Source organism: Apium graveolens, unplaced genomic scaffold, assembly GCF_009905375.1.
Source record: "Apium graveolens cultivar Ventura unplaced genomic scaffold, ASM990537v1 ctg1074, whole genome shotgun sequence".
In the NCBI taxonomy this organism is placed as follows: Eukaryota; Viridiplantae; Streptophyta; class Magnoliopsida; order Apiales; family Apiaceae; genus Apium; species Apium graveolens.
Window position 1 is genome coordinate 76,782 of NW_027417091.1, and position 11,892 is coordinate 88,673.

Below are 11,892 nucleotides of genomic sequence, written 5' to 3' on the forward strand. Positions count from 1 at the left end.
TTAAATAAGTTTTGGTAGAACATTCCTGCATTTTGTAATGCCTTAGAGAACTAGAAGTTTTAGGATATTCTAAGTCATGTTGACTACTAGATTGATATGCAAAATAGGTTCGCTAATTGTAAATATTAGATGCCTTGTAATCTTGCATAAGTGAAATAGAGTTAACTGCTATGAAGATACTCTCAACGGATGTTCCACAAGGTTTCAACGGATGATCAACTAGAGTTTCAACGGATGATCCAACAAAGTCTCAACGGATGATCCAACAAAGTTTCAACGGATGATCAAATTCAAAAAGCAGTTGATAGTGATTTGATAGTCACATGAGTTGATTATATGCAAATGGAATGTGGTAGCCTATTAACAGGTTTTAGAGAACAAAGAAGCATTTCCACTTCCATGCTAACTTGAAGAAATACAAAGATGCTGGATGGAGAAATGGAGCAACATGTAATTAGACCAAGACACTTTTGTCTTATTAGTTTGTCTTTTCATCATGTAACTTGGTGATATATAAACCAAGAGTAGCAAGTTAAAAATAATGACAAGCAAGAACTGAGAAATAGAAAAATTTGTATCCTTTAAGAATTTCTCTGTATTAAGTGTATCATACTTGTAAGCAGCTGTGTGTATTTTTGCATCACAGAGTTCTCATTAATATATATATCTATGATGGGTAAGTTCAATCCACCAAAAAGTTTTTAATCCTCGTGTTTAATTACTTTGTGTTTGAATACATCTATATTTTTATTCCACACTTTTGCATATTCAAACACTGATATATTTATATTTGTGAGAAGTTCTTAAAATTAAAAAGAAACCAAGAATAACATTCAACCCCCTTCTATAATTCTAGTTGTTATATTGTTTGGGATTAACAATTGGTATCAGAGCAAGCTCTTGACACACGAAGAGTTTAATGATCAAAGCAACTAACAACATGAGAAGGAAGGATGTTGGAGTAAAGATCCCGTTCTTGGATAAAGATAATTATCATCATTGGAAGGTGAAACGACACTTGCATCTTCTCTCTCAAGATGAAAGGTATGTTGATTGCATTGAGAAAGACCCTTATGTTCCTCGAAGAGCTGCTACAGATGCTGATGGTGCTGTAGGCAATGAGCAAACTTTTCCAAAGCCACAATCAGAATGGACATATGAAGACATTAAGCAAGTACATAAATATAAAAAGTCTATGAATATTCTGTTCAATGGTCTAGATGGAGACATGTTTGACTATGTCATCAATTGCAAAACTGCTAGGGAAATTTGGGATACAATTCAAATCATATGTGATGGAACTGAACAAGTGGGGGAAAACAAAATGCAACTTTTAATCCAGCAGTTTGAGCATTTTCATTTTGAAGATAGTGAATCATTAAGTGACATCTTTAGTAGATTTCAAAAACTACTGAATGCACTGAAGCTACATGGAAGGGTCTATCGGATAAAAGATTCAAACATGAAGTTCCTTAGATCTCTACCAAAGGAATGGAAGCCTATGACGGTCTCTCTCAGAAATTCACAAGATTATAAGGAATTCACCTTGGAGAGACTATATAGAATTCTAAAAACTTATGAACTTGAGTTAGAACAAGATGAGAAAATAAAAAAGGATGGAAGAAGGGATGATCTATAGAACTGGTAGATGAGCAAGAGAGACGGAAAGAGATGAAGGTTGAAGTTGTGGAATCTGCACCAAGCTCTAGGGTTTGTGAAGGCAAAGGAAAGGGGCTAGTATCTGAGCATGAAGATCATCTTAGTCAAGATGAAATAGAAGATATAGATAAACATCTAGCTTTTCTGTCAAGAAGGTTTGCCAAGCTCAAATTCAAGAAGAATTTTGGAGCAACCAAGCCAAATAAAAACATGGTGGATAAATCCAAATTCAAGTGTTTCAAATATGGCTTGAGTGGTCATTTTGCAAGTAAATGCAGAAAGCCTGATTCTAAGAAAAAAGAAGTTTGAGCCTGTGGATTATAAAAAGAAGTACTTTGAACTGTTCAAACAAAAGGAAAGGGCTTTCTTGACTCAAGAAAATGACTGGGCTGCTGATGGGATAGATGAAGATGAAGAAACCAGCTATGTCAACCTAGCCCTGATGGCCAAATCAGATGAAGCAGAAGTTAGTTCTTCAAGCAATCAGGTAATCACCACTAAACTAGCACATCTTTCTAAAGATGAGTGTAATGATGCTATAAATGACATGTACACAGAGTTATATCATTTGCGTGTTACACTTAAATCACTCACCAAAGAGAACATAATAATTAAAGATAATAATCTGTTTTTAAGTGAGAGAAATACTGTGTTAGAAAATCAATTTATTGAGTTTGAGAAACTGAAATTAGAGTGTAGAATTTCTAAGGAGGAACTGACTGAATCCTTAAAAAAAAGAGGAGATTTTAAGAAAGCAACTTGAACGAGAACATGAGGTAATTAAGTCTTGGAAATCATTTAGAGGTGTCCATACTCAAATTACCAAAGTTCAAGGTATAGAGTCTTTCTGGGATGAAGCCTGGAAAAAGAGTAAAGAGAAACTGGATCCTAGTTTGGTAGAAGGACTTTCAAAGGATGTGGATTCAACGGATAATGAAGATTACACGTCGAAAGATAAAAAGATATATCCATCGAAAGACAAAGAACCACATCCATCGAGTGAAAGAAAGCCAGTTAGCGAAGTCAAGCTAGCTAAATTAAATGAAAAATATGGATCAGTTTCCAAAAACTTTATTACAGGAGAAATAAGTCAAGTCAAGGAAAATAAAAGATCTAATGTAGGACATCTGTCAATTAAGCAATTGAATGACAGATTGGAGAAAATTGAGGTTAAAGCAGACTCAAAAAGGAAACAGAATAGGAATGGAAAAGAGAGTATTAACAAACATAACTACATACCTGACAAATATGCTCCTAGAAAAATTTATGTTAAGTGTGGTAGAGTTAATCACTTTTCTGTTAATTACAAATCTGTTATGCCTGCATCCATGTCCGCACCTCCCTCATTTCCTAACATGCCTACATTACCTTTGAATGTTATGCCTGTTATGCCTGTACAGAACCTGAACGCATAATTTTCTAATATGCCATTTGCACAAAATCCCTACTATGCTCCATTTAATATGCCTAAAATGTCATTTAACATGCCTTACTGGATTACATGTTTGCACAAAGTATGTCATTTCATATTAACCAACCTGTGCATGACAGCTCTACTGTGATGAATGGTTTTCAAAGCCCTACTTTAATGACTAAGGTTGAATCTCAATCACTTAAGGTAAATAAGGAAAAGCATAATAAACCTAAAAGGAAGGCTAATAAAGCAGGACCCAAGGAGACTTAGGTACCAAAATCAACTTGATATGATCTTGTTGTGTGCAGGGAAATAGAAAGAATCTATGGTATCTGGATAGTGGTTGCTCAAGGCACATGACAGGAGATTCTGTGGCGCCCTCCAAACTCGGGTCAGAAGTTTGGGGTCTACCACGCACACACACAATATATAAACCTGTATATGAAATACTATTTGCAATGACCCTACTTTACACAACCACGGATCGCAAAAGTTTTGTTAGATATATTTGATAATGTCATGTCTAATATGATTTGTGTTTAGTTTTCAGATCTTACTTAAACAGGACAAATCAGTACTTAACTGTAAATCAACACTTATACTGAAGTAAGAACTTAAGTTGTCAGAACTTAAGTTATCAGGAGATATTTATCAGGAGATAATATCAGGACTTAAGGGGACTTTTAGATAAGGAAGGCGGCTGTCACACCCCCAACTTAAATAGCGAAATAAATATAGTTATCACATCATTTTAATGAAGGATACACAACCAATCCAAGATCTTACAGTTTAGGGTTTGGAACAGCCCATCACTACCAGCTATTACATCTGATTACAAATACCGAATCCTCACAGCTATTATTACTTATTCTACCTGAGCTCGAACATAAGCATCAGCATCACAGGTCTTACGGGCAGTCTGCTTGAATCTAACCATAGCTGCTAGCTGTAATATCAGGGTAAAGCAAGAAGTGAGCCAAAAGCTCAACAAGTGCTAACAGTACGACACAAAACATAAATTGAGATATACTTTTAAGAATGACAATGGAAAGTCATAACCAAAGGTAACGAGAGATAAAACTTATGTGAGTTGGCATCATTTTGCTTGCATCAAAACAAATTTTAAAATCATTCTTAATCAAAATCATTTTATGACGCTACGGATTACAGCCGGTGATCAGCCGCGAAGTAACCCCGAACCTCGCTGGGTTCTAAAACATTATTGGGAATCCCTAGGCAACTTTTAAGCCTAATATAAGTGTGGAAAGGACTCGCGTCTCAGTCCAGATCCACCATTCAAGAAAACATTTATCCCCCTTTGGGACTGAAAATCCACATTTTATTTATTTCAAAAGCTGATGCCGAATTGTAACAAAATCTCTTTTAACAGTAAATATTTTTATTAAGGAATTACAGATCAACTCGAAACACGGGAAACAAGGTACTGAATATCAGAGCCATGATTCACAAAACTATTCTCTATTCAAGTAATTGAATGGTTTTCATATATCAAAGATTGGACAAGAGGATTTAGTGAGGCTAATGGATAATATGAAGGGTAATGCCAATTTGGGCTCAAAGTAATGGTTTCTCATCAAGGTTCAAGTGTTGGATCATTAAGAATGTAAGCTTCATGAATATTAAGGGTGTTAAGGTATGAAGAATGATTTTTAGCTCAGGGTATATCAGAATTGTCAAGCTTTAGGATAAGAAAGAGGGTATCAATTAATGAGGAATCAAGCTGGTAAGTATCTGACTATCAGAATTCAAAGTAAGGTTCTATAGGGGTTCAAGTATCAGGATGAGATATCAATACATAGGAAACATCAACATGTTAATCAAGAGGATCAATCAAGAAATATATAAACTCTTCATTTTATCATGGCATTAAACTATCATGAAAGACTTTTGAACTACTTGCAATACGTACTCGAGGGTTCATGGCATCTCTATGTAACTCAAAGATAAACAAAAGATACGCTTGATTTAAATATATCAAAATGACTCAGGATAATTGCATCGATATATATATGAACTGTTTACAGTAAATACGAAGGTCAAGTTGAATCACTTGCCTTGAGATAGACTGGTCTGGTCTGACTGGTAGGAGCAACAACTGGAGCTTCACTCGACTTTTATGGCAAGTTTTCCCTCGTCTCGAGATCCTACATAAATAATAATAATCCTCATTATAATATATTCTTACCATCTTAACCTATTTACAACCCGAAATTAAACATGGATGACACTTAGGCCTATACGCACTTAATTCATATCCACCATTATATTTTCAAATGTACACACGTAGCCACATAATCACATATTGTATATTAATACCAAATAACATCATATACACCATAATGCCACACTAGGCTTGGATGATCTCGACTCACCACTTAAGTCACTTGGTCGCTAACTAAACAAAGTCTTCAAATTTGGGCTTCCTAACTCAATGTGCCTTTCCTAAATTATCCAAAACCTATTGACCCTCACTTGTACCTTTTGCTCTACTGACCTTATACTATCTTACAACTATGGTGGTCGACCTAATACTCACTTCTAAGTGTTCTAAAGCTATGTGATAAGTGAAAGTGCTCACTGGTGCAAATTTCAGAATGGTAACTAAGGTTTCTTGAGTGCATTAGACACTCTTAAACTACAAGTTTTTCTTCAAAATTTTTACACAAGACTCTCCTGACCTAAGGGCATCTCACAAGCTTGATGTGGCTCAAAGGCCGGGCTTGGGTCTTCTTGGGCCTAAGCTAAAAGTCCAAGGTTCCCCTGCTTTTCTGGGCAGAAAATGCCCTGACTTGAATTAACTTGTGACACATGGTTCTAGCTCATATCCTATGAACTATGGTTGGAAAAACTTCTCTGACATACCCTCTAACTAAGGCCCAATTGGGCCTAATGAGGGCCTACCCATGACATGGCCAAATCTCCCTATTTCTAAGTTACAACAAAACTGTCCCCTGCTGGACAGATTTTGTTATTCTACTTGTGCACCTAACCAAATGACATGCAAACCTCCAACCAACTTCTAAAACCTATTATATACTCCCCATACTAACTTCTGGTAGCTTGGGCCTCAAAGTGCACATCAATGACATGGTCAAAACTCACTCTAAACCTCAGGGTACTAAACTGATTTTTCTGCAGAAACTATAACTCTCATTTTTCCAAGGCTTTGACTTGACAAACCTATCTAACAACAACTCAAAACTTAAACAAAGACTTATACATGGTATTCTACTGAACTAACTCCCTTTTTCTCAAAATAACCTTGGTGAGATCATCCTTACCTAAGGTGCAACTATGGCCAAAACAAAGGAGACTACTCTTTACAAATCACAAACCTTTATGCTCTTGAAGCAACAAGATATATATATTTTTTTTATAATAGATAACCACGAATTATTACCATGCAATAAGAAGTATAAATCAATATTAATACATTATTCCTACTGAAATTAAGGCTCACTAACAACATGAATCTAAATGATCAAAAACTTCCAAAAAAAATCAAAAGTGATTTACATGCATGCATGCTTTCGGATCTTTCAAGCCAAAGCAACATGATTTCCAAATAAATTTTTATCATAATTCAACATGCAAGCCTAACATGGATTACAACTAAATGATCAACTAGCATGCAAAAGGGTTTTATCAAGCTTTTACTATAAAATTCACGTTATCATCACAAAATACACAAAAATGTAACAAGGCAACAAAACACCATCCATTCGGCTCCTATCAAGTCATGGCCGAATGGATTAGGGTAAGAACAACATTTCATAAGTGTAACACTCTTATGTCTAGCCATTCTTGACCCTATGATACTATATCTCATGGTGAAAGCCTTAGATTCACAAGAATCAAGGAGGTTCACTTTGAGTTTAACAAAAACATCACCATGCAAGGTCAAAACATAGGTTTTTCACTCTAAACTTTTGAAATATATATAAGAATAACATATAGGGAGTAAAATTACTTGGATATAAGATGATTGTTTGAGTGAGAGTTGAAGAAAGAAGGGGATGGGGCTCGGTTTTGGTGGTTGCCGAGAGGGGAGGGGAAAAACCGAGAGGTGAGGGAGGAGGGAGGGAGAAGAGAGTGAAGTGGTAGGGTGAAGTGAGGTGATGATCACTTCTTGGACTTGTTTTTATGCATTGATTTGACTATAATGTGAGTGGGTTTGAGATTTTACAACAGTAACCCTCCAATATAGTTAGGTAGATTTGCATGCAAGGGTAAAGGGGTAAATTGGTTAGCAAAATGTGAGTTAGTGGGGTTGAGAATGTCTTTTTTGCCCTTTGATTAAATAGAAGAGAGTTTGCATGCAAGGTTATTCATGTAATTTGATAAATATGACAACTAAAATTTATAATGATTTATTTTTATAAAATAAAATACAAGTTCAAAAATTATAAAATTTATACCATAAATTAACTTGTATTTTTAGAGACTTTATAAAATCATTTTCAAAATTTGTGAACAAAATGCCTTTTAAAAGAAGATTTTTCCAAAGCTTAGAATATTCCTTATAAATCAAAAATAAAGAAATTATATAAACTCTTGCTTTGAAAAATCATATACTACCCAAAGCAAATTTATAATGCAGAAATTTTCACTCACACAAACGTACAATCATTGAATATATTTTCATTTGACTTAATATTATACCAAATTCACAAATAATATTACATAAAATGCCGGTCGTAACATCCTCTCCCCCTTAAGGGATTCTGTCCCCAGAATCTAAGAGAACAGATGAGGATACCGGGAACGCATATCAGACTCTAACTCCCAAGTCGACTCTTCGACCTTAGGGTTCCTCCAAAGTACTTTTACTAACTTTACTGACTTATTTCTAAGACTCTTTACTTGCCAGTCGAGTATTTTAACCGGTTGCTCCACAAATGACAGGTCTGCCTGAATTTCTACGGGTTCATATTCTATCACATGGCTAGTGTCAGGATTATATTTCTTAAGTAACGACACATGGAACACATTATGCACATGCCGATACTGAGGTGGTAAGGCCAACTCGTAGGCCACCTTTCCTACTTGACTCAAAATCTCAAAAGGACCTATGTATCTAGGTGCTAACTTTCCTTTCTTGCCATATCTCATCAACCCTTTCCTAGGTGACACCTTTAGCAACACAGCTTCGCCAATTTGGAATTGAACATCCTTACGCGCTGGATCCGCATACTTCCTCTGTCTATCTTGAGCAGCAAGCAACCTTTTCTGAATTAACTTGACTGAGTCATGCAACTGTTGTACCAATTCTGAGCCGATAATTCTTCCTTCTCCTACTTCATCCCAACTTGTTGGTGATCTACATTTTCGCCCGTACAAAGCTTCATATGGTGGCATGCCGATACTGGAATGATAGCTGTTGTTATATGAGAATTCAATCAATGGTAGGTGGTCGTCCCAACTTCCTGCAAAATCGATTGCACAACTGCGCAACATGTCTTCGATTGTTTGAATCGTCCTTTCGCTCTGACCATCAGTCTGCGGGTGATACGCCGTGCTCATATTCAACTTCGTGCCAAGACATTCCTGGAATTGCTTCCAGAATCTCGAGTTAAATCGGGGATCTCTGTCTGAAACTATTGATACGGGTACTCCATGCCTTAATACGATTTCGTGCACATACAGATGAACCAACTTGTCCAGTGACGACTTCTCATTTATTGGAAGGAAATGCGCCGACTTCGTAAGACGATCAATTATAACCCATATTGCGTCATGTCCGGATTTTGTTCGCGGTAGTCCTACTATAAAGTCCATAGCGATATTTTCCCATTTCCATTCTAGAATCTTCAGGGGCTGAATTAATCCGCTTGGTCGTTGATGTTCTGCCTTTACTTTCTGACAAGTATAGCACTTCGCAACCCATTCTGCCACGTCTCGCTTCATATTTGGCCACCAAAAGTTCTTCTTTAAGTCTTGATACATCTTGGTGCTTCCCGGGTGGATTGAAAATTTCGAATTGTGGGCTTCATGGAGGATCTCATTCTTTAATTCAGGTACATGAGGAATCCATATTCTGGATGAAAACCTTAGTATTCCTTGCTCATCCCTTTTAGTATTAATCTCTTCTCCAGATAACTGATTTTTCTCTTTTTCCATTACTTCCTCTTGACACTTCTTTATCTTTTCCATTAGTGTTGGCTGAAAGGTCATTGCACGACAAACTTCTTTGACTTTCCCATAAGCACAAAGTTCCAATTCCAATTTTCCGACTTCTTCAGATAACTCTTTTGATGTTATCATCATATTCAATCTCTCCTTCCGACTCAGCGCATCGGCCACTACGTTCGCCTTTCCAGGATGGTAATTTATCGAACTAGTCATAGTCCTTGATCAATTCCAGCCATCTCCTCTGCCTCATATTGAGCTCTTTCTGAGTAAAAATGTACTTTAAACTCTTGTGATCCGTGTAGATTTCACACTTCTCTCCATAGAGATAATGTCTCCAGATCTTGAGTGCGAACACTATGGCGGCTAGTTCCAAGTCATGCGTCGGATACTTTAACTCGTGCGGCTTCAACTGTCTTGACGCATATGCTATTACCTTACTGTGTTGCATCAACACACAACCCAAACCCTTATGTGAAGCGTCGCTGAATATTACAAAATTCCCTTGATCATTTGGAAGTACCAACACCGGAGCTGTTACCAACTTCTGTTTTAACTCTTGAAAGCTATTTTCACATTCTGCACTCCATTCAAACTTTTGATTCTTTCTGGTTAACTTGGTCAATGGCGTGGCGATCTTCGAGAAATCCTTGACGAATCTTCTATAGTATCCGGCCAATCCTAGAAAACTTCGCACTTCCATAGGAGTCTTTGGCCTCTCCCAACTCATAACTGCCTCAATCTTCGCCGGATCCACTTTAACTCCCTCATTTCCAATAACATGCCCCAAAAATTGAACTTCCTTTAACCAAAACTCACATTTGGTAAACTTGGCATACAACTTCTCTTGTCGGAGTATCTCCAATGCTATCCAGAGGTGCTGCTTATGTTCTTCTTCCGACTTAGAATAAATAAGGATGTCATCAATAAATACCACAACAAATTTATCCAAATACTTCTTAAATACTCGATTCATCAGATCCATAAATGCGGCCGGAGCGTTGGTCAATCCAAACGGCATTACTAGGAATTCATAATGCCCATATCTGGTCCTAAATGCGGTCTTGGGAATATCTTCTTCCTTGATCTTTAATTGATGGTATCCCGATCTCAAATCAATCTTCGAAAAGCATTTTGCTCCCTTTAACTGATCAAAAAGGTCATCTATCCTTGGTAGCGGGTAGCGGTTCTTGATCGTTACTTTATTCAACTCCCGGGGATCTATGCATAGACGCATACTCCCATCTTTCTTCTTCACAAAGAGAACAGGTGCTCCCCATGGCGACGTACTTGGTCGTATCACTCCCTTATCCAATAATTCTTGTAGCTGGCTCGCCAACTCTTTCATTTCTGCTGGTGCCATCCTATACGGAGCCTTTGAAACTGGTTCCGTGCCTGGAGCAAGGTTGATCTCGAACTCAATTTGTCGATCTGGTGGTAAGCCTGGTAGTTCGTCGGGAAACACATCGGGGAACTCATTAACTACAGGAATATCTTCCATGCTGGGGCTGCCTCTCTCTGAATCCACTACATATGCTAGGAACGACTCACAACCTTTTTTAAGTAACTTCTTAGCCTGAATAATTGTAAGAAATAGTTGCTCTTGCCTCTGCCCCTTAAATACTACCTTCTCTCCACTCTTCGTCTTTAAATACACTCTCTTGGTCTTACAATTTATCTGAGCGCTATTCTCTCCTAACCAATCCATTCCTAAAATTATATCAAACTCTCCCAGCTTGAAGAGTATCAAGTCGGCTGAGAACTTATATCCCGAAATATCAATCTCACATTTTGGACAAAATTGATTCACAGGAATCTTCTCTTGGTTTGCAATTACCACATTTACTACCTCACTCATAACCGTTTTATCACATTGGAGCTTATCAACAAAAGATTCTGATATGAAAGATCTTGTTGCTCCCGAATCAATCAATACTTTAGCTTTGACATTATTGAATAAAAGTGTACCTGCTATCACCTCAGAATTCTGAACAGCATCTTTCATCTTTAGATCAAATGTCCTTGCTGTTGCTTGCGGGGTTGGTGCGGGTGGTGGAGGTAATGCCAATACCTCAGCTGGCACGCTTGCACTGGTACTTGCCACGTTCATCAGAGCTCTGACTGGTCCTGTTGCCTTACACTCCCTAGCCATGTGTCCAGTCTTCCCACACTTGTAACACGTAACTCCTGGCTTCGGCATCTTGCACTCGTTTGCCAAATGTCCCTTCTGATTGCACCTATAACAGGTCATACTCAGCTTATTGCATACTCCGGGGTGCCTTCTTCCACAGTGCTTGCATTCTGGCCTCTGGAACCTGTTTTCTCCAACTTGCCCTTGGCTTGCCTGATTGTTCCCTTTTGATTCTTGCCTTTTGCCCAAATTTCCCTTCCTTTGAAAATTTCCGCCCTTCTGGAAACCAATCCTCTTTATATTCTGATCTTGCGAACTTCCAGCTTCAGACTTTTCTCCATAAAATGGAACCTTCCTCTTCTTGTTATCCCTCTCTTTCCTTGACTGCATCCCATTATTCTCAATCAGAGCAGCTTTCTGTACTACTCCCGCATAAGTTTCAAGCTCAAACATAGCCACCCTATCTCTGATCCAAGGCTCCAATCCTTGCTGAAATTTCTTTGCTTTTTCTTCCTCAGTGCTAGTATACTTTGTCACA